Raw genomic sequence first — 23,634 nt, 5'->3', positions numbered from 1 at the left:
GTGTCTGATTATGCCCTCCAGTTTCGTACCCTCGCTGCTGCAAGTGGCTGGAATGAGCAGGCTTTGATCACTACATATCGTCAAGGCCTCGATCCACGTGTGCGGTTGCATCTCGCTGCATACGAGGATTCCATCGGGCTCGAGAAATTCATTCAACTATCCATCAGATTCGCCACTCGTATGCAGCTGTGCTTAGAAGAGCACCAGGGCCAGCCACTATTCCCCTTCTTTCCCCGCCAGCCAGAGTCCGTCAGCTCCCCAGAACCAGCTAACGACAACATGCAAATTGAGCACTCACGTCTTTCAGCAGCTGAGCGACAGAGGAGGCTGACCCAGAATCTCTGCCTGTATTGTGGTGGTGCCGGGCATTATATCGCTGAATGCCCCCTACGTCCTGCTTGGCCTTTGGTGAGTGCCATCCTGCCTACTCTGAATAAAATGAAACCACTCACAATTGAAGTAACACTTACTGCCGCCGAACTTTGTCTTTCAGCCAGTGCGCTCCTCGATTCTGGGTCAGCTGGAAACTTCATCTCCGGAGCCCTCTGTCGCCAGCTGCATCTCAAAACCACCCCAACGCCGAAGATCTACCAGATCCACGCGATAACAGGAAAACCATTACGGAAAGTACGTTACAGCGTGGGACCCCTCCGTCTCCAGGTGGGAGTGCTCCACACCGAAGAGATTCACCTGCTGGTTCTGGAGGAGTCTACATCTGACGTGATTCTAGGGCGCCCATGGCTTGAGCAGCACAACCCCACCATCTCCTGGAGGACAGGAGAGATCCTGAAGTGGGGTAACCAGTGCTTCCAGAACTGTTTCCCCGAACTCCCCGCGTCCAGTTCTCCAGGTTCCCAAGAAATCCAAGTCGGGGCTACTACTGTGGAAAGCCCTCTCGAGAAACGTTCCACGGACATCCCAGCCTGTTACTCCCACTTCAGAGATGTCTTCTGTCCAAAACAAGCCTCCAAGCTGCCCCCCATCGGCCATGGGACTGTGCCATTGACCTCATCCCAGGTGATCCAGTGCCCAGAGGGAAGATATATTCCCTATCCGTTCCGGAGGAGAAAGCCATGGAGGAGTACATCGACGAGGCTCTTAAGCAAGGTTACATCCGACCGTCCACTTCCCCTGCTGCTTCTAGCTTTTTCTTCGTGGCTAAAAAGGACGGAGGCTTGCGGCCCTGCATTGATTATCGAGCACTCAACCAAATCACTGTCAAGTTCCGTTACCCCCTTCCTCTCGTCCCAGCGGCCCTGGAACATCTGCGCGGCGCCACTGTGTTCACCAAGCTGGACCTCCGCAGCGCGTACAACCTCATCAGAATACGTGAGGGGGACGAGTGGAAAACAGCTTTCGTGACCCCTACTGGCCATTATGAGTACCTCGTCATGCCGTATGGACTGGTCAACGCCCCCTCCGTATTCCAAGACTTCATGCATGAGGTGCTCCGGGAGTTCCTGCACCGGTCTGTCCTGGTCTACATTGACGATATTCTGATCTACTCCCGGAGCCTGGCCGAACATCGCCGACACGTTGCGGAGGTCCTCCAACGCCTGAGAAGTTACCACCTCTTCCTGAAAGCCGAGAAGTGCACCTTCCATCAGCCTTCCGTGCACTTCCTCGGCTACATCATCGACCACAGTGGCGTCCGCATGGACGAGAGGAAGGTCACCGCAGTCAAAGAATGGCCCATTTCCTCCACGATTAAAGAATTACAAAGATTCCTAGGATTTGCCAACTTCTACCGCCGTTTCATCCAACACTATAGCTCCATCACCGGTCCACTCACCAACCTCCTCCGTGGTAAGCCCAAGTCTCTGTCCTGGACCCCAGCCGCCACCCAAGCCTTTGAGACCCTCAAAACCGCCTTCACGACCGCTCCCCTCCTGGTTCACCCTGACCCAGAGCTCCCCTTCATCGTCGAGGTTGACGCCTCAACCACCGGAGTGGGTGCGGTGTTATCCCAGCAGCAGGGGAATCCCAGCAAACTCCATCCATGTGCTTTCTTCTCCAGGAAACTCAACCCGGCGGAAAAAAATTATGACATCGGCAACCGCGAACTCCTCGCCATCAAACTCGCCCTGGAGGAATGGAGGCATTGGCTTGAGGGAGCTAAACACCCCTTTACAGTCTTGACAGACCACAAGAACCTAGGATATTTACGTGATGCCAAGAGACTAAACCCCCGCCAGGCCAGATGGGCTCTCTTCTTCACCAGATTCGATTTCACCATCTCCTACCGCCCCGGTTCTAAGAACGTGAAAGCCGATGCCCTTTCCCGTATCCATTGCCTCGAGGAGAACAACGAAGATCCAGAGCCCATCATCCCCGAACGACTCATAGTGAGCCCCATCTCCTGGTCGGAAGAGACGCTCCCCAAGTCCAGTGCCTCCACCAGCATTCCGCCGGGTTGTCCCCCCGGATTTAAGTATGTACCCCGGTCACGACGCACACCCCTCATCCACTCAACGCATACTTCACTGGGCACTGGCCACCCCGGGGTCAACGAAACCCTCTCGCTGTTAAAACAGCGCTTCTGGTGGCCCAACATGATATCCAACGTCAGGAGGTACGTACAAGGGTGCAGGGAATGTGCCGTCTCCAAAAGTCCACGCCATCTTCCCTCCTGAAAGCTCCAACCTCTGCCCGTTCCCACTCATCCGGCAAGTCAACCCCGTCACCTATCACCTGCAACTCCCTCCTGAGTATCGCATTCACCCAGTTTTCCACGTATCACTCTTGAAGCCTCACCATCCCTCTGTCCTTCCCTCCACAGAACCTGGCGACTCCAAAGATCCCCCTCCTCCACTCATCGCAGAAGACGGAGTAGCCTATCAGGTGAAAGACATCTTGGACTCCCGGCGTCGTGGTGGGTCCCTTGAATACCTGGTCGACTGGGAAGGTTATGGTCCCGAAGAACGCTCATGGGTCCCGAGGAATGATGTTCTAGACCCCAGCCTCCTTGACGACTTCCACGCCAGACATCCCAGCAAGCCAGCCCCCCGAGGTAGAGGTCGACCACCACGACGTCGGGGTCCACGGTCCTCAGGAGCGGACCGTGGAGGGGGGGGTAATGTCACAGACACGCCAGGCTCCACATTCACCCAATCACATCGCACTCCCTCTCCTGAGTACTGACAAGCCACACCTGACGCCAATCCACACTCATCACCACTGCCACATAAAAGACACGCCAGTTCACTCAGTCACTGTCCGGTCTCGTTAACACTAACCCGTGTTCACTTACCTCCTGGACTCCCTTGCTCTCTACTTACCTGTCTCCAGCGTCCTCAGTGATTCCCAGTGTCTCCTCGTCTCCTGTGCTTCTCCGGTGTGTTATCTGTTCCACGTCTCCTGGCATCCACGCTTCCTAAAGAACATACAGACAAGTATCAGTTCCAGTTCATCTGCTCAGCGATCCATTCATCTGCCATCACTTACCTGCACTCTGTTCACGCTCTGCATTACCTGTAATAAACCTGTTAATCCGTACCTGTGTCTCCGCTCCCTTCTGTATGTAACAGTATCAGAATTAACTATTTGTAGTAATGACGAATGAAATTGGCTAATTATAATGACCAATCGTGGTAATACACACATGTACTCGTAAACTGACTCATCAGGTTGAGGGTGTCTATATTCTGCAATTGTGCAAGCGCACCTGGCTTTTAAAGGGTTAGTTCATCCAAAAATGAAATTTCTGTCATTAAGTACTCACCGTCATGTCGTTCCACACCCATAAGACCTACGTTCATCTTTGGAACACAAATGAAGATATTTTTGATGATATCCGAGGGTATCTGATCCACACAAAGGCAGCAATGTCAATGCACCTTTTGACGTCCAGAAAGATAGTTAAAAACATGGTTAAAATAGTCAATGTGACTACAGTGGTTCAACCTTAATGTTATGAAGTGACGAGAATACTTTTTGTGCGCAAACGCCCAAAACACACTCATGACTCATTAAGAGAGTAGGTACAACTAGGTATGACCATTTTTTTCCGTTGTTAAACTTGCAAAAGTGGATTTAGACACGCCCTAAGTGCACCTGCACCATGCGCTTCAGACCATGCGCTTAGATCGTTAAAATAGGGCCCAGTGTATGTAACGTGTCTACAAATGCCAGTTCTGATTCCAATTCCGAGTCCATAAATACAATAGTTGCCAGAAATGCATGTTGACAGCTTCTTTGTCTTCAGAAGCTGTATGTTTGTTGAGCTTGTGTCTGCGGTCCTCCATTGTGTGTCTGTGAAATCAGTCAGAAGTTAGTCTGTGCATGATATGCATGAGAGAGGAGCATACAAGTTCAGCTCCTGAGAGGGCTGACTGTGAGCATTGTGATTTTGAATCTGATTTTGCTTGGCCCTTTTCTTGAGGGAAGAGGGTCAAGCCCATGCCCCCCATGCCTTGGGTCCCACTGCTGTTGAGGCAGCGCAGTGACTCCGGTTATGGGGATCGCAGGTTGGCAGAGGTGGAGGTCGTAATTCGTGCGGTGGCCAAATTAAATCTGCATTGGCCCGACCTTATCAAGTTTTATCACAATTGACTATGTATTATTAAATCTAGCTTAGTGGGAAAGTGTATGCAACAGCAGGTCAGGCTGGGGCGTCCCTGCACACTATGGTGGTTCTGCAGACGTACCAGGCCAACCTGCTAAGAAATTTGGATCATGGCGAGGTATTTGGGCCTGAGGCAATTCAAGAACCCTGCCAGGCCACAGACCACACCCTCCAGGCAACCAAGCAAACGGCCTGCGCTATTGGATGTTCCATGGTTGCTGTGGAGTGGCATCTGTGGCTTAATTTGACAGGCATCAAGAAAAAGGACAAGGTCTTTCTCCTTGACACTCTGATTTCACCTTTCGGCCTGTTTGGCGACGCAGTTAACACCGTCAGATACCAGGAGGCCAAACGACAGTTGGTGGTGTTCAAGGATCTGATCCCTCACAGTGCTCAAGAGCCTACTGCCTCTACCAGCCATGCTCATCTGGGGCCCAGCTCGGTGTACTCCATAATATTGTGTGCCCGACTTTCCTTGGGGCTCTCAGTGGGCACTTATCCTGCCATCACCAGTGATGCAGGAGGTAGGGGCATCAGAAGGGCCATTCGTTCATTCGCTCACGAGTGATTCCTCTCTTTGGTCAGTCCAGGTGTTCCCTGCCAGTATTCTATTCAGGGCACCGAACAGACCTCTATCAAAAAAAAAAAAAAAAAAAGGATTCCTCACTCAGACTTTGTGGCAGCGTCTCTCAGTGGGTTTTGAATACTGTAACAACGTCTGCTGCGACTCCAGGGCACCCGTGTACTTAATTATCTTGACAACTGGTTGATATTAGCCCAATCGGAAGAGCTAGTGGCATGTTGTCGAGCGCGGTTCTCGATGGCAGTCCATCCAGTGGCCTTTAGGAGGACCCTCATACTTCATGGCACATAAACTGCCTCAAGATGAGGGCAGTAATATTGTCAAAAATATCATTATTTCGATATGTATTGACACTCAAATATCTGAAATTATTCTAATACTCCTTTTCTGTAGTATCGATACACCAATACCAGCTGCACATTCTCACTATCTCTTCTCTCTAACTCTGAATCGATAATTTGACACACCCACCACCTCTCACTCACTAGCCTCATTCAGGCTCTGGTTAAATAGTGTTGGTGTTACAGGTCTTGAATTTCAGTGCAGGGTTGCGGGTATTGCGCATTTTACTCATTCCCGCAGGTTTCACACTCACACCAAAAGCATGCGCACCACTGATTTATAAGCACATAAAGCCACCTCTAAAACAGTTCACGAGTACCAAATTTAATTCTTTTTTATGGCTTATTGCACTTAAATGGTCAAATACACACAAAATTATGTCAAAATGTCCGTCTTGGCAAGTATTCAGGTAAACACAGTCAGTTTTGGAATGTAAATATTTGAGAAAGAAACGTCATGTTATGTAACAGTATATTGGATCTGTGCATAAGCTAGTGACACCAGCCTAATATCTACTGATCTCTGTGATGTCAATTAGAGAACAAAAGTCAAAGAGAAAGTAACTCTTTGCTCTTGACTGAATAATTTTTGTAACTTTAATTGTGAGCTTTAATCTGTATTTAATTTTTACAATGAAGAATATCCAGGTGTTATTTTACATTTGATTTTTTTCTCTAGTATTTCTTACCAAATACTACTGTTACACTCACCTGAAAAACTTAAAGCTGTGTTTATTTCATTTTTCTTTTTATTCTATTGTATTTATTTGTGCTATTGTTTGCAATTTCCTTATTTGTTCTTATTTTATTACTGAGTGTTTACTTGTAAATTTAGTTCAGAATTTCAAATAAAGCCTCCCTGAGCTGTGTGTAAGCTATTGTAACAGCATTACCAAAATTATCAAAACATTATGAGATAATAAAAATATCTATATGGTATTATATTTGGCAGTTTTCCCTGTGGTATCGGAAATGTTGTTTAATATTGATATTTTTCAGGGTATCGAAGTTAAAAATTCCAGTATTGTGACAACACAAGAGGGCAGTGTTTCTACTCCCTCCCACATCTAAGTGGCCACCACATTGGTGGTCTCTTATATAAATCAACAGGGTGGGCTGTGTTCGCGCCCCCTTTTCAGGCAGGCGCAGCAGATCCTGCTCTGGGCAAAGATCAAGTTCCTATCCTTGAGAGCAGTTTACAATCCGAGACATATGAATGTGGGAGCAGACATACTGTTGAGTCAGAGGCTGAGGCCTGGGGAATGGCGATTCCATCCTCAGGTATGGCAGAGGTACGACAAAGTGGAAGTGGATCTGTTTGCCTCCAAGGAGACAACCCACTGTCCCCTCTGGTTTGCCCTCACACCTCCAGCTCTGTTGGGGCTGTATGCCAGGGTTCAGTTGTGGCAAAGGCTATGCCTGTACTATTTTCATCAGAAAGCTCTGCTCCCAGAAGTGCTAGCAAGGTTACACCAGGACTGAGTTTGCCTCCTTCTAGTTGCTCCATTCTGGCCGACCCGAATGTGGTTATGGACCTACTGTCTCTCCTGGACAGCCTCTTCTGGGAGATTCCAGTCAAGAAAGATCTTCTATCTCAAGTACAGGGGACGATATTTCAGTCTGCATCTGTTATGTCTGGTCTTTCAGGATCTATGCTCAGGCCAGTGGCATAGATCCTCTCAGCCTCTGGCCTGTTTCGGTGGTCACAATAGAGGAAATGCGGCCATGAAGCAGCACATCTCTCATTGGATTACTGACGCTATTACCCTCTCTAATGAGGCGTGCGATACGGCTTCTCCTCTAGGGGTCAGGGTTCACTCCACTAGGAGTATGGCCTCTTCCAAGGCTCTTGCTAAGGGTGCATCTCTTCACAATGTATGTGCTGTGGCAGGTTGGTCCTCCTGGCACACATTCATCAGGTTTTACAGTTTGGACACAGGTTCTCAAGTCCTTAAGGGATGATCTAAGTCCAGTTCTCAACAATGGCCTCTCAATGGCCTCCCCTCTCAGGGAACCGGGTTACATACGTAACCTGAGATGATTTGCTTCATTAGGAACAAGCTTCATTTCTTGAGACAAAACAGCCTACAAAGTGGCAACCTGCAATTGTTATTTTAAAGAGCTACTCGTAACACTTTACAATATGGTTTTGTTAGATAACATGAACTAATAAAAAATACTTCTACAGCATTTATTGATCTTAGTTAATGTTCATTTCAACATTACAAATACATTATGGAAATCAAATGTTGTATTTGTTAACATTAGTTAATGCACTGTGAAATAACATGAACAAACAAAGAACAGCTGGATTTTATTAACTAACATTAACAAATATTTATAGGTAACACTTTATTTTAGGGTCTTTTAACTACTTGCTTATTAGCATGCATATTACTAGAATATTGACTATTTATTAGTACTTATTAAGCACATATTAATGCCTTATTCTGCATGACCTTATTCTACATTCTTAATCCTACCCAATACCTAAACAACTACCTCACTTACTATTAATAAGCAGTAAATTAGGAGTTCATTGAGGGAAAAGTCGTAGTTAATAGTTTATATGTGTTCCCTATACTTAAGTGTTACCGATTTATAAATACTGTAACAAATGTATTCCTCATTGTTAGTTCATGATAGTTAATACATTAACTAATGTTAACAAATGAGATCTTATTGATCTCATATTATTGATTGAGTGTTACCGAGCTATTTATACTTTATTTAATCCAAAATGAATTTTGTTGGTACTGTATTTAGGTTAATATGTTGAATAAAAAATATTACTTGAATAAAACCAATTAGTTTAGATGTTCTTATTTTTTCAGTGTATCGAACTGCAAAAATTAGTATACAGTCATATATTGTCATATATTGTATAATGTCATATATTGTTCTGCATTGATTATTCATGAAATGTGGTCGGATCTTAATTTAAGTCACAAATATAGACTTTGTGCTTGTCATATTTTTATAATTTCTTTTGTTTCTTGTTTCTTTTTTTTTTTTTTTTTTTATGTAGATATTCTCAAATGATAAGAACAGGGTTATTATAGTTAACTAAAACTAAACCCATAAAAAAGAACATTTTTGTTACTTGAAATAAAGTAAACATTAACCGACGAAACCACTGATCTACAGCCAAACCAAAATCCAGTTTATGTTTCATGTCTCTCTCTCTCTCTGTTTCTGTCTCTGTGTGTTCACTGTATTTATGAAATCCCCACAGCATGAGTATCATACAGCTGCCAGAGATTGTTAGCCCTGATAGGGATACATTCATGTAAACAGGGCAGATGCTACAGTGTGTGTCTTTGCAAATGAATACTCTGTGTTATATAATGAGGTCTGCTGAAACACAGCAGGGTCGACAACTTGTTTTAAAATTTAACAGGATCATAAAATTATGAGAGATTTTGGTTTCCTTAATATATTTGCCTCACATCAGCATATTCAATACTTTAGTACCCATTATATATTTAGAACTATAAAGTAAAAGAAAAAAATCCATAGAGAAATTCCATCCATCCATTATCCAAACCACTTTATCCTTATTAGGGTTGTGGAGGACTGGAGCCTAACCCAGTTTCTTGGGCCACAAGTGGGGAAACACCCTGAATGGATGGCCAGTCCATCACAGGACTCATGCACAGACACATTCACACCTATAGAAAATTTAATGTCACCAACTGACCTGTGTTGCATGTCTTTGGATTGTGGGGGAAACCGGAGCACCCGGAGGAAACCCATACAGACACAGGGAGAAAATGCAAACTCAAAAAAAACACTCAAAAAAGCCTCCTGGCTGAACCAGGACTTGAACCACGGACCCTCTTGCTGTGAGGCAACCCACTAAGCCACTATGCTGATCTTTCATAGAGAAATTGATTCTTCTAATTTCAAATTAATTAAAAAAATTAATTCCCTGAAGTACTACACCTCGCATAACCTTAGAGAAAGCTCCACCAATGAAGTCATTGTTGTAAATAACATAATTAAGATATCTTGTATATGTTTTTATTTTTCCATAAACCTTTAATATACTGTATTTTCTACTATCCAGCATCAATGACAAGTAGTTTTATTTTGTATATTATATGCAAAATCCATCAGAAAAAAAATACTTAAGGAAGGCCACTTAAAAAGTAGCAGTCACTGTTGAGCTTTACTATGGAATAAGGAAGCACGTGAAATAACCAAACCAAGGAAAATGTTCACCAACCCTTTGCCTAAATTAGTATAAATGTTTTATTAGCTTCTGTTTTCTTTGTATTGTTGACTAATGTGCTTGTCCCTGTGGAGTTCAGAACTGTTAGATCGAGCTGCCTGAACGACCAGTCAACCATGTCTGTGTTATGCGAGAAGAGGATGGGGTGATGAATTCAGGGAAGGATTGTGTGACGGAGGTATAGTTTTCCCCCTTCACTTCAATGGGGGCAATTTTCAGGATTGGGTCGGTGTCTTGTCTTGGTCAGATGTCTTGGGTTTTCAACACATTTGTCCAGTGTAACTCCATGTGGTGCTCGCTTTCTCACACATGCTAGATGTTCACTGCAAACATATTAAACCTTTACAGGAAACAGCAGCTGTATTTACCCTTAGCATGAGAGGGTACATGGCAATATGATTTTATTTAGTGCTGATTACAAAAGGGTCATCTCATAATTGTTTTTTTTTATCATTTCAGTTTTACTCTGATATATATATTCATGATGTCCATTGTGAAAAAGTACACTTAAGCATAAAATAGTACTTATATACGTTATAGAACAATAATCTACCTTAAAAGAAAAGAAGTGTGAACTGAATGTAATGTTTTCGGATACTTATTGCATGTTATTTACAATTAAATGAAAATGTATTATAGTTTAAATTTATATTAAATGTAATTAGCTGAACTTAAGAGGATTTAAGTAATCTTTATGTAATTTCATAATTACCTCTATTGACTTAAATGTGGTTAAATGTACTGCCAAATCTACTGACTTGCATTTATGGTAAACTCAAATATTCTTTAATGTCATTTCTATTGAAACTCATGCCATGTATTTAAATATATTTAAAATTACACATTAGTAATGATGAATTTGCAATTTGGCACATTTAAGATATATTAACTTTAAATGTGATATCAAATAATACTATACAGTTAAAATTATAATCAAGTAGGCCTTTACATTTCACGGTTATCTTCTGTTTAGTTCCCATTTCTAGTTTGTTTCTAGTTGAGTTCTGGTTTCTAGTTTGTTGTCATGGTTTCTAATTGAGTTGCACACCTGGTTCTTGTTCAGTTAATCATATGTGTTTAAGCCCTCTGTTCATTGTTTGCTGTCGTCTTTAGTTTATGTGTAGTGTGTGTATGTTTACTCATACCCCTGAGAACTCTGGATTTCATATATTGGATTTCATTCTGCATCACACATTTCGGATATCTGCATTACACGTGTGACAACATGTGCTTCAGTATGTTAGTTAACACATCAAAACAAGTGTACTTCTTTAAAGCACAACAAAAGAATATTTAAATATGATGATTTAAAATGTACTTTAAAACTTAATTTGACACTATTTCAAAGTGCACCTTTTAAAAGTGTATTTAAGTGTGTTAAGACATTTCTTTAAGTAAATTTGATTGGCCTTTTATTTCAGTAATATTATGAGTATGTAATATATGTGCTGTTTTTTTTAATACTTTTAAGATGTGAAGTACACTACAAGTGCACATTCAATACAATTAAGCACACTACTTTTTCACAAGGGGTCAGTCAATGTTTTGCATCAACTAATCATAGTTTAGTTTAAAAACAGTCCCATGATCATGCCATCTGACTTTTAAAATGAAACGGGCCTCTTTTTTTTTTTTTTTTTTTTCTTTTCTTCTTTTTTTTTTTTTTTTTTGATACAGTAACTTTATGGCTTCCATTTTAATTCTGCCTTCACACTGGAAATAAATATTGATGCTATACTCACAAAAAAAGTGGTTTTGCTGTCATGTCCAACATAATTTTTAACTTCTCCATCTGTCAATAATAATCTCATTGCAAAGATGCATTCAGACTGATGAGGAACCTTGTTAAAAATAAACTTTTGCTGATTTCTAACACTGGGATTCTTCAAAAGGATCTGGAGATTCTTGGGGATTCAAGATATTTGTCCTGTGTGACTCCAGATGTTATTCGCACGACTGAATGTCTGGTGTAGTCCAAATGACATTTTAAACAGTCGGAACAAATTTGACAAATCGCTTCAACAAGCTATTTTCAGAAGTTACTATTATATAAAACCTGTTTCTGCATGTGTATATGTGAAAAAGCTCTTTGTATACATGTCTGTATTTTTGTTTGTGTTGTGGTAGTAAAGCTGAGATCTAATAGTGTTAGCAGGGTAGCGTGAGACTGGTGTGATCAGTGAGACATGTGAGTGGACATGAGCAGTACAATGGAAAACATAATGGATTTATACACCCTGTATTGATCTTCAGTCTACATCATGGGGAATCATATAGCCAATGGCACACGTGTAACGATCGCTGGAATAAAGCCTGAGCACCAGGCCAGAACAGACCTGTATCTGCTCCTCTTATTCAAACCTCTGCAAAACATCTGCATTATTAACAATAAACTGAAACTTTACAGATTTTGTTTGCCATGGTTTTATGATTACAATTACACAAATATAACATCAAATTTGACTCCTATTTATATTATAAATGCATGCCATTACTGCCCACAGACAGCAATTTTTTTTATTTTATCCAAATACATCTGCAAAAAAAATCTTGTCAAGATTACAGATAACATGTCAAATCTGCAAAAAAAGTGACAACCTGACAATACAATAGCAGTATTATAAATTGTTTCTTTTGCTTAAAATACATAAAAAATAAAAAAAAAAAAAAAAGTTTCAGGCTTGTCCAATTAATGTGCATGTACATTGTAAAGACACTATGCAATGCCTCTATTATTATTTATTTTATTAGGGGTTCAAGCACATAGTGCTGAAACCCTATTGTAATTGTAAGGGTTTTTATTATTTTTCTTCTGCCGTAAAACGAATCGTGCAGACCAAACCGTAAGGCCTAGAGACTTGGCCAGATGGTAGGTCTCAATCTGGGGAGAGGTTGACAGAGTATGACCCCAATCGGCCAATAGGTGGCGCTACAGCAATCAAAAGTTCAAAATCACTCATAACTCATAGACTGTTAGACTCAAGTGTCTTTTATCATTGTAATTCTTGGCTCAAGACGAACAAAACGTATATCTCCGATTTTATTTCCACCATTTAGAATTTTGTCCAAAACCTACTTTTGCGAACTAGTCCTAGGTTTTTCGGAACCAAACCAGTGCAGAAATGTTCTCTGGAGTCTGAATATCAATAATTATCCCAAAAAAAAGATGAAATTTTGATTCACGGTCGCTAAGGGGCGCCAAAACAAGCAATGAGGGCAGAGCCACTTTTACTAAAAATGGCTATAACTCAAGAACGAAATGAGATATTTGCACCAAACTCAGTACATATGTGTATGGGATCAATCTTTGGTCACGATAAAAAAATTGCGTCGATTGGACACTAGGTGGTGCTATAGCTTGAAAAAAAACATGAAAACAGCTGTAACTATGCAACCGTTAGTCCGATCGACTTGAAATTTGGCATGCAGTGTCTTGGTCCAAGGGGGCATGATAGTCTATGAGGACATTGGCATATTTCAAAAAACATTTTGAGCACCTATTAGACAAGGTTAACAGAGGCCGATCGGAACGAAACTCGTTGGACATGTTCGACTCATGGTCCTAGAGGTCTGTAACAATTTTGAAAGAAATTGGCCACTAGTTGGCGCTAACGAGTTTTATGCCTCTGTAATCACGTGCGGTTTCACAGATCCACAGAATATGCATATCATTTGATAGATCTCCTCATGCTGAACAACTTTGCCTCAAGAACCAATGCTGTCAATCAAATTGTTCATTAATTATTCATGAATATCTAAAAAAAACCTACTTTTGCGAGCTAGTCCTACAAAACCAGTGCAGGACAATTCTCTGGACTCTCTAGATCAATAATTATCAAAAAAAAGTTGAACTTGTAAACTTGTGAACTTGTGGTCGCTGTAACAGGGTCATTTAGAAAATGGGCGTGGCAAAATATACTCAAAAGCCTATAAATCCTAAACGAAAACTCAGAACTTCACAAAATTAAGTGAGCACATGCAGCATATGACTCTAAAGAAGCATGCCAACTTTTATGAAGATCGGACCATAGGTGGCACTATAACTGAAACCTTGTTATAATACGAGACGTGGTGGGAACGCCTCTGCGTGATTGCGTCGTGAAGCACATGTGTAAACTGTCCAATAGCGTGATGGAACGTCATAGGCAGGACCGTCACAGAACGTCACAAGAACGTCACAGACCATGAAACTATAAAGCATACCCTGAACAAAGAATGCTAGCTTCTGTGTCTTCAGCAAGCGCTTTGTGTATCGTGCCCGTATATATATATATATATATATATATATATATATATATATATATATATTACGAGCTATAATTCTTTTTGTATTCTAATATATTCAGCCTGTCATTCAGCCATTCTTGTCTGTTTGTTTTCTGGCTGCATTTAATTTGAGAATTAAATGAAATATTGTCTGCTTTGAAAAGCATAGGTCTGTATGAAAATACTTTATTCAGCCTTTCATCCAGACAGTTTTTACTTGTCTGTTTGATATCTGGCTACATTAAATTCCGAGGAATTAAAAAAAAAAAAAAAAAAAAAAGGAGGTCGGTCTGCCAACCCCTCGTGTGCTTCAGGGCGCAGCAGTTTCCAGCAATCCTCCGAGGAGGGTCGTAGAGCGGTCAGTTCAGATGTTCCCTGCCGGTTCGCCATTTCAGGGCACTGGTCTGACCGTTCATCCAATACCAGAGGCCAGTCTCGAGAGACTGGTTCCCTTAGTGGAGTTTCTGGCGGAATGGAAATGTCTGTTGAATATATCTCTATGGGTACTGCATATAATAGAAAAGGGCTACAGAATACAGTTCAGGTTTTGCCCGCCCAGATTTAATGAGGTTCTCACTACAGTAGTGGACCCGGAGCAGTCTCTGGTTATGGAACAAGAAGTTCTGACTCTCTTTCAAAAAGGGGCTATAGAACGGGTTCCACCTCCCAGCAAGCTGTCAGGATTTACAGCCGTTACTTCATTGTTCCGAAAAAGGACGCCTCCGGAGCGGCGCTAGGATGTTCGCTCCCTCTGAGGAGGGTCTCAGAGGGGCCAGTTCAGTTGTTCCCTGCCGGTTCGCCGCTTCAGGGCACTGAGCTGGTCGCTCGTGTTGCACTAGAAGTCAGTCTCGAGAGACTGGTTCCCTTAGTGTCGATCCCCTCCAGGGCGAGTCAGTGTTCGCCTCTTTACATGGTGCCTGTCTTCCCTCGGTGCTCTCAGGGAGCTGTTCTGCCAACCCTGCCACCTCATGTGCTTCAGGGTGCAGCGGTTCTCAGCGAACATATGTCTCAGTGTCCGCCCGGAAACGTAGTGGCTCTAGGACGTTCGCTCCCTCTGAGGAGGGTTTTAGAGGGGCCAGTTCAGTTGTTCCCTGCTGGTTCACCGCTTCAGGGCACTGAGTTGGCCACTCGTCTTATACCAGAGACCAGTCTTGAGAGATTGGTTCCCTTAATAGATTTTTGGTAGCGTGGAAACTTCTACCAAATATTTCTCAATGGGTCCTGCAGACAGAGGGGTTTTGTCCACAGTGGTAAACCCCAAGCAGGCTCTGGTCATACAGGCTCTTCTGCAAAAGGAGGCAATAGAACGGGTCCCTCTTCCCAGCAGGGAGTCAGGGTTTTACAGCCGGTACTTCATTGTTTAAAAAACAGGAGCAGGGAAGGGATTCTCCCCGAGGGGAAATCTGTTTCGCATGATCAAGGTCACGTGGCGATGCCTTCGTGCCTTAGTCATGTGGAAAAAGCCTTGGTTCCTGTCCCAAGGGCCTGTGTTGGGAGTTCATTGTCATCGCGTAATGCTAATGACGGATGCTTCCCTCATGGGTTGGGGAGCGATCATGAGTGGTCGCTCAGCTCAGGGTCTGTGGCAGGACCATCAATTTTCCTAGCAAATAAATCGGCTGGAAATGATGGCTGTGTTTCGAGCCCTCAAACAGTTCCTCCCAGACCTGAGGAGCCATCATGTGTTGGTCCGCACGGTCTGAGGTCACGTCACTTATGCAAGCTGGCCCATCAGATCCTCCTGTGGGCCCAGGGGAAGCTGCTCTCTCTGAGGGCAGCTTACATTCCTGGGTCTCAGAATCAGGGAGCAGACATCCTGTTGAGGTAGGGGCTGACGCCCGAGGAATGGAGACTTCACCCCGAGGTGGTGGAGCTCCTTTGGAAAAATTTAGGTTGTGCAGAAGTAGACCTCTTTGCATCTCGGGAGATGACTCACTGTCAGTTATGGTTCTCCCTCACTCATCCAGCTCCTCTGGGGCTAAATGCTATGGTACAGACGTGGCCGAGGTGGCGTCTCGCTCTGCTCCCAGGAGTTCTGGAGAGGCTTCACCGGGATGGGGTTTGGCTGTTGCTAATAGCCCCATTCTGGCCGACCAGAATATGGTTCCCGGACCTGGTGTCCCTTTTAGACTGTCCTCCTATGGAGATTCCAGTCAGACGAGATCTCCTGTCACAGGGAGGAGGAACGATACTGCACCCTCACCCGGAGTTGTGGAGGCTGTGGGCATGGCCCCTGAGGGTGCTCAGCTCATAGGTTCCAGTCTCTCCACTGAGGTGGTAGAGACCATTCTCTAATCTAGAGCTCCTTCTATGAGGAAATTGTATGCCATTAAGTGGAGATTATTTTCTTCCTGGTGTGGAGAATGTCATCTAGACCCAGTCTTTTGCACTGTGGGTCATGTACTAGAGTTCTTGCAAGAACGTTTCTCCACAGGATTATCTCCTTTAACCCATTGATGGGTCATCTGTAGGGAGAAATCCGCTGGTCACACGGTTTCTTCATGGCACTCTGAGGCTGAGGCCTGTTCAGCGCACTAGAACACCGACTTGGGACTTAGCCATTGTTTTGGAGGGTCTTACCCTGGCTCCATTTGAACCACTGGATGAGGTTCCAGAAAAGTTCCTCACTCTAAAAAACCATATTCTTCTGGCCATTTCGTCTCTTAAGAATTGGAGACTTGCAGGCCTGTCGGTTGCTCCATCATGTCTGGAATTTGCTCCAGGCATGGTTAAAGCTTTTCTTCACCCAAGACCGGGTTATGTGCCTAAGGTCCCTACTAATACTGTAGGTCCTATAATGCTGATCAGGAAAAACTCAATCTGCTTTGCCCTGTTCGGGCGCTAGATGCTTATGTCCACAGAGCTGCTGTGGCTTAAATCAGATCAATTATTTGTCTGTTTTGGGTCACCCAGGAACGGGTGCCCTGCATCCAAGCAGAGAATAAGCAAGTGGGTAGTTGAGGCCATCTCACTCGCTTATGAGTCCATTGGACGGCCCTCACCTTTAGCAGTTCGGGCTCATTCAACTAGGAATATGGCTGCTTCTAAAGCTTTGATCTCTGGGGTCTCCCTGCAGGACATTTGCAATGCAGCAGGGTGGTCCTCACCTCACACCTTCGTCAGGTTCTATAACCTGGATCTTGGCTCCACTCTGGGGTCTTCTGTTCTTTGTCTTGATACACTCAGGCATTTGATATTATGGCGTAGTGGGTATGGTGTTCCCACCGCATCTCGACGCAGCTCGAGTTCCCATGAAAGGGAACGTCTCGGGTTATGTCTGTAACCCTGGTTCCCTGAATAGGGAACGAGACGTTGCGTCGCCCTGCCATACTCCGGCATGCCTGAGAGCACCTTGCTTCATCCAATCAGAAGCTAGCGTTCTTTGTTCTGGGTATGCTTTATAGTTTCCTGGTCCGCCTATGATGTTCCGTCACACTATTGGACAGTTTACACGTGCTTCACGACGCAATCACGCAGAGGCGTTCCCACCGCGTCTCGACGCAGCGTCTCGTTCCCTATTCAGGGTTGGAGTTGAAATCTGCAGGACTGTGGCACTTCAGGACCGAAGTTTGTCACCCCTGAACTAGATGTATGTGACTGTCCATGCAGAAGTGATTGTATTCCATGAGCAAGTGAAAAATATCAATGATTTCGTCTATCCTATATGGGTCGCTGTTCATTCATTATCTGTTAACACTTGCAGTTGATATTTCATAGCAGTGATCTCTCTTGTTTCTTTGCAACCTTTATCTGCTACTTACAACGCTCTGGATCCTTCACTGGAAACCGAAAATACTCCCGCTAAATGTTAAATCTTTGTCTAAATGTTTAAGCTAAATGTTTACAATTATTGCACCTGGGTCGACATTATGACTAAAAGTTTGCTAAGAAGTATTTCCTACTCAAGCACCAAGGCGGTATTTGACTCTGGTCAAGCCTATCCAATAGGAGCAGACTGGGGGTGGTCTTGGACGCAGTGCATTATGAGTAGGGGTAGGAGAAAAAAAATCGATCCATTGATACATTGCAATTCTCTCTCCAGCAATTCTGGATCGATTTTGAGAATTTCTCTTCGTTTTTATTTAGATGTGCGATGACGCCGAGTGTGCTTTAGAAACACCCGAATTCTGTTGCTTCCAATTCCTCACACACCTACACCACTCGAACCTTACGTAAAATAATTTTTCATAAAGTTTGGAAAGGTTGAAGTGAATTACAATGACATTCGCGGGCTTCACTGCACATGATGCACTTGTGAGAGACGCGCTTTGTTTGATGTTGCTGTGCGCGGTCTCGTACATCTGTATTTTCCTTACAAATACTCTACAAAGACATCATTTATGTCGTTTGGAATGCAGTGAACTTATATATTTAAAATATGAAACTCACTTACAGAAGGCTGCTTTTAATTTCAAATGCCGACGCTTTGTTTGTGAAGAGTGCTCGCGCATACGGCTGTGCGCAACTCTGTGTAAGTGGTTTAATGTACTTGCGTCTCGAAATGGTTTTATGACGCAAAATTAATGTAAACAGTCAGTTTTGTCTTAAGGGATTAAATGGACAGGACAAACCGTATTACTTATTATATTTCAAAAGAGATCCGTGTGCGTGAATGCAACTTATTAGATCTCCCGCGGTCTTGTAACAATCAAATGACAGTAAACATGAGAAAGAAAACGTTCAGATAATCTTAAATACTGAAAGCACTCTTTGTTTATTGCTTGTGTAACCTTTGGCTAAAAGTAGAAAAAGAAACCCAGACTACACCACCTAGATTATTTCTCTACCCAGGAAAAATAAAATACACCCCCAAAAAAAGAATTCAACCAAAAGGAAGTACAATAAGATGAAGGACCCTGCTGGTTCGGTTGAAATTAAAGACAGAGACGTGACTTTCCAAATTAGTATAAATTTATTCCACAAAAATCATTAACTCTAAAAATAACTCTAAAAAAAAAAAAAAGTATCTCTTAAACAGTTTACCAGTTATTTACCCACAGTTACTATGAAACTAGTATAAGTCCACTTTAACAGAAGGAACAAACCACACAGCAATCAGTGCATAATTCTTAAAGCAAGTGATAAAACAAAAATACAAAATCACTCAAGTAGTCCAGGCTGCTTCACTAAAGAAGAATACAAATCATGTTAGTTTAATATACTTGCACGAAGGACGAAAGCGTTCAACACTTATTCAAACTTGTCGTACAGATAAATTGGGCAGAATAATCTTTAAAAACTGTAAATCAGTGGTTCAAAACCGCGACGTCCACAGCCAGTCGTATCCTCGGTGAAAAAGCAATATGAAACGGATATATGAAATCAGTCAATGAAACATGTATAAAACACGTATATAAATCAGGTATAAAACAGCAGCTAGCGCTCTTAGGCCGCACCGCCCAAGCAAGATTCAGACTATTGTAACTTTATGCTACCTGCGCTCAATCGTCACTTCAGCACATCCTGATATTGCTGAGTTAGATGAGTTCCTGGGTCAACATATTTTGTTGATCCTGGAACAACATTCTAGTCTGAAAATTTAGTCTTAACCCTATTCCTACCCCTAAACCTAACCCTACCTATAAGTTATCCCAAAAATCAGAGGGAAATGATAGATGAATAACACTGATGTAGAAGCACCAATTCATGATTTTAAGCCTAAACTTGACATAATCTGTAAACTTGTCCCTCAAATCTGATTGGTTGATTTGAATGTTGTTTCAGGATCAACAAAAATGTTGACCCAGGAACATGTTGAACTCAGCAATATCAGGTTATGCGTCACTTCACGCACACATTCCAAGGGAAAGCAACAGGAAATATAAGCCAAAAGACCTTTTCTGCCCACAACATGCACACAGAAGAATCACAACGCCACACTTAGACATGCTTTTTATAAAGCCACTAACACACTTCGATGATTGCGCCACACAGGTGTGCTCCATGTCAGAACGCAGCTCCACGCCAGTGGGCGTGTCTTCCGAGTTAAAATATACACCATTAAGAAACAAATATTAAAGAAACTTAACCGGTCACACTTGTAATATGTTTCGTTGCTCCTCTTTATTATTTGCTACTTGCTTGTGTTTTGAAGTTATATTAGTTTAAAATTCTTAACATACAATTGTTTTAATTAATTTTTTTCAATTTGTAATTATTTTAAAAAGTAGGCCTACTTATAATTACTTATGTAAGGATATGTAAATGTAAGGATTTTCAAGTTTTCAAGTTGGTAAGCTAATTAATTAATAAAAAATAAAAAAATAGATCAAGAATCATTTGGGAATCAGATCGTGACTCCCAGAATCGGATCGGATCGGATCGTGAGGTGACTAAAGATTCCCACCCCTAATCATGAGTGTTGACGTTTTCCAACCTATTTGGCAAAAAGAAAGACAACAGCCATTTTCCTCTGTTTTCTCTGGTCAGGTAGCACCAATTAAAAAAAAAAAAAAACTTATGCAGCCAAGTTTAATTGAAAGCCCATTTTGCCAGAGGTGAATTACCTCTTTAAATTTTATTATGACTAAGTTACTATTGGGGTAAATGAACTCCTATCCAGAGGTCAAAGACAGTAAAAGAGCAGCTTTATATTGACTCTGTTACAACCTTATGGCTTTCAAATCAAGACACTGCTTTCAAACCTGCAGATTTTAAAGTGCCAAAGTGAAGAAGAATCCCTAACAATTTGCCCCATTGCTTTTTTTTTTTTTTGGTCAGCCCTTGAAAGTATAAGGTGAGAGTTGACCACCTCTCATACACACAGCATGTGTTGCTAATTGCTTTGAACAGGTGTTGTGGCAAGCTGTGCTGTCACCACGATGACAGGCCATGACAGCGTCCAGGTGGCAATACAGCTATCCAGGAAAATCACACATTCACAAATCATAGCTTATGATGATAATCATATCAAATTTATGATGATAATATAATATAATATAATATAATATAATATAATAATGAAATGTCATATCAAATATTATAAATAAATGTAATAAAACACAAAGGTTAAAAAATGTATCTACAGAGAAACTGTACTTTTTAACAATAACATTATAATCTATTCAAGGCAGACACTACATTGACAGAAATATGTGTACAGTCATGTGAAAAAGTTAGGACACCCTATTGAATTCCATGGTTTTCCATATCAGGACATAATAAAAAAAATCATCTAGTGCTTGGCAGGTCTTAAAATGTGGAAAATAAAACCTCAGATGAACAAAAACACATGACACATCACACCGTGTCATTATTTATAGTGCCCATACTGCTAGTCATTTCATTATTTATTTAGCAAAAATACATGTTAATTAATATTAATTAACATGTACTTACTATAGGGTTAGTGTTGGATTAGGGTTAGTTGCATGTAATTTCTATTATTACATTAATTTCTAGTATTTACTATTAATACTGTATAAAGTACATATAGCACATGTAACAAGGACACTGTAAAAATTATTACAGAAAAAAATACTTTGGATGTGGAATAATAACAAAAAACCTGATTTTTATTAAGCTTGTTGTAATTGAATTTGTATACATTTGTTCATAAAATGTAGGCTCCCCAAAAACATGGTAAACTGCAATGGTTACAAATGCACATGGAAAAGTCTATTCATCCATTCATCTTTTGTCTGTTTGCACTTTGGTAGTGCATTGATAGTGATATTCTATTAACCAGATGATTTTTTATTATGCCCTGATACAGAAAACCATGGAATTCAATAGGGTGTCCTAACTTTTTTCACATGACTGTATATGTGCACCCATATATGCTTGAAAAAACATTTAATTAAAAAAAAAAAAAAAAAAAACTCACTGGCTCACTGACAGTGTTTTATTCCATCCGAAAGGTGTTCAGTGGACCTCTTCTACACAATAAATTATTACTTTATGGATTTCACTTTATGTACAGGGGCACTGTCATATATATGAAATTGCTAAACCTGGACAGCTAGAACACCCCTTCTTAAAGTCTCCATGAAATTAAAATGTAAGTTTTTTGACTTTAGTAAGCATACATTAGCCTTACTGTTATCTATAAGCTACTGTACTCTAAAACAATGACAAAACATACACTTTGGGCCGCACGCTCCCTGACAGACACTTTAATAATCTTCTCTGTTGTATTTAAAATAAAAGCCTCTTCAGTCACCACCAAGACTTAAAGAGAGTAAAGCCATGTTGAATACTCAACCTTCAAGAGTGACTGCACTGTGTCATCTTCACCGTACGAGATAACATTAAGCACTATCAAGTACTTACTGCCAAATCCAGTGTCCTTCTTGAGCTCTTCCTATTTTAATGAAAAATAAATAAATGATAATTATTATTATTTAAAAAAAAAAAAAAAAAAAAAAGCACAACCCCCCATCTTGATGAAATAAAAAAGTGGTTACACTATTTTAAAGTGTCATTTTTACAGTGTAATTATACATTTAATATTAATTAACATGTACTTACTATAGGGTTAGTGTTGGATTAGGGTTAGTTGCATGTAATTTCTATTATTACATTATTTACTAGTATTTACTATTAATACTGTATAAGTAGATATAGCACATGTAACAAGGACACTGTAAAAATTATTACAGAAAAAATACTTTGGATGTGGAATAAAAACAAAAAACCGGATTGGTTCTCGATGCATTTTTCTGTTTCTTTTATTAAGCTTGTTGTAAATGAATTTGTATACATTTGTTCATTAAATGTAGGCTCCCCAAATGCACATGGAAAATTCTATTCATCCATTCATCTTTTGTCTGTTTGCACTTTGGTAGTGCATTGATAGTGATATTCTATTGTGCTTTCAGCTGCACCTGTTAACCTGTAACAAACTAAATTATTTATTTTATGAATATCAGTCCATAGTAATAAATATTTAACCACTAAATATATTTAATGCATTGAAATTTCATGAAGGCTTTTAGCTGTCAGAAGTTTATTGTAAAAACAAAAACAAAATCAAAAAGTATATATAATTCAGTTCAAAGAATATAATTTCTATGCAGAACATGCAGGTTTCTACATTAAAATTTAGAGTAATCTAAATTCAACTTTGGATTGTTTTGGTCATTTTTTACGATTTTGCAGAGATGCTTGGCCCTGGTGGCTTTTAGAGCCTTTTTTTTTATAGCGGGACATACTGTCTTTCAACACGATTGTAAAGTCAGTTTGTTTCCATTTGCGATTTTCTAAATCAGTTTGTTTCCATTTGTGCTCTAGGTTACAAGTTTCTTTCTTGAGAGTGTGAGTAATACTGTTGTACCATGGTGCAGTACTTCTCTCTAACATTTTTTAATCTGATAAGTGTAACAGTTTCTAATGTACTAGAGAAGATAGTGCCCATACTGCTAGTCATTTCATCAAGTTCAACAGATCAGGTAGGTTATTTGTGAATCTATCTTTAGTGGTTGGGATAATTGTCCTACCTCGTCGATAACATGGAGCGTTATGGCAGATATCAGCAGTACGCAGTATGCCCGTTACAAGGCAGTGATCAGTGACATCATCACTTTGTGGTAGAATATTTCTATCAGTAAAATATCAGACAATCAGTGGTCTATCGATGCTGACTAATAGGTCTGAGAGAAAATCCGCAAACTCTTTTAGAAAATCAGCATAGGGCCCTGGAGGTCTA

The sequence above is a fragment of the Ctenopharyngodon idella genome, chromosome 9 (assembly GCF_019924925.1).
Source record: "Ctenopharyngodon idella isolate HZGC_01 chromosome 9, HZGC01, whole genome shotgun sequence".
Taxonomy (NCBI): Eukaryota; Metazoa; Chordata; class Actinopteri; order Cypriniformes; family Xenocyprididae; genus Ctenopharyngodon; species Ctenopharyngodon idella.
The sequence above is the reverse complement of the archived record's forward strand: the minus strand, read 5'-3'. Positions refer to the sequence as shown.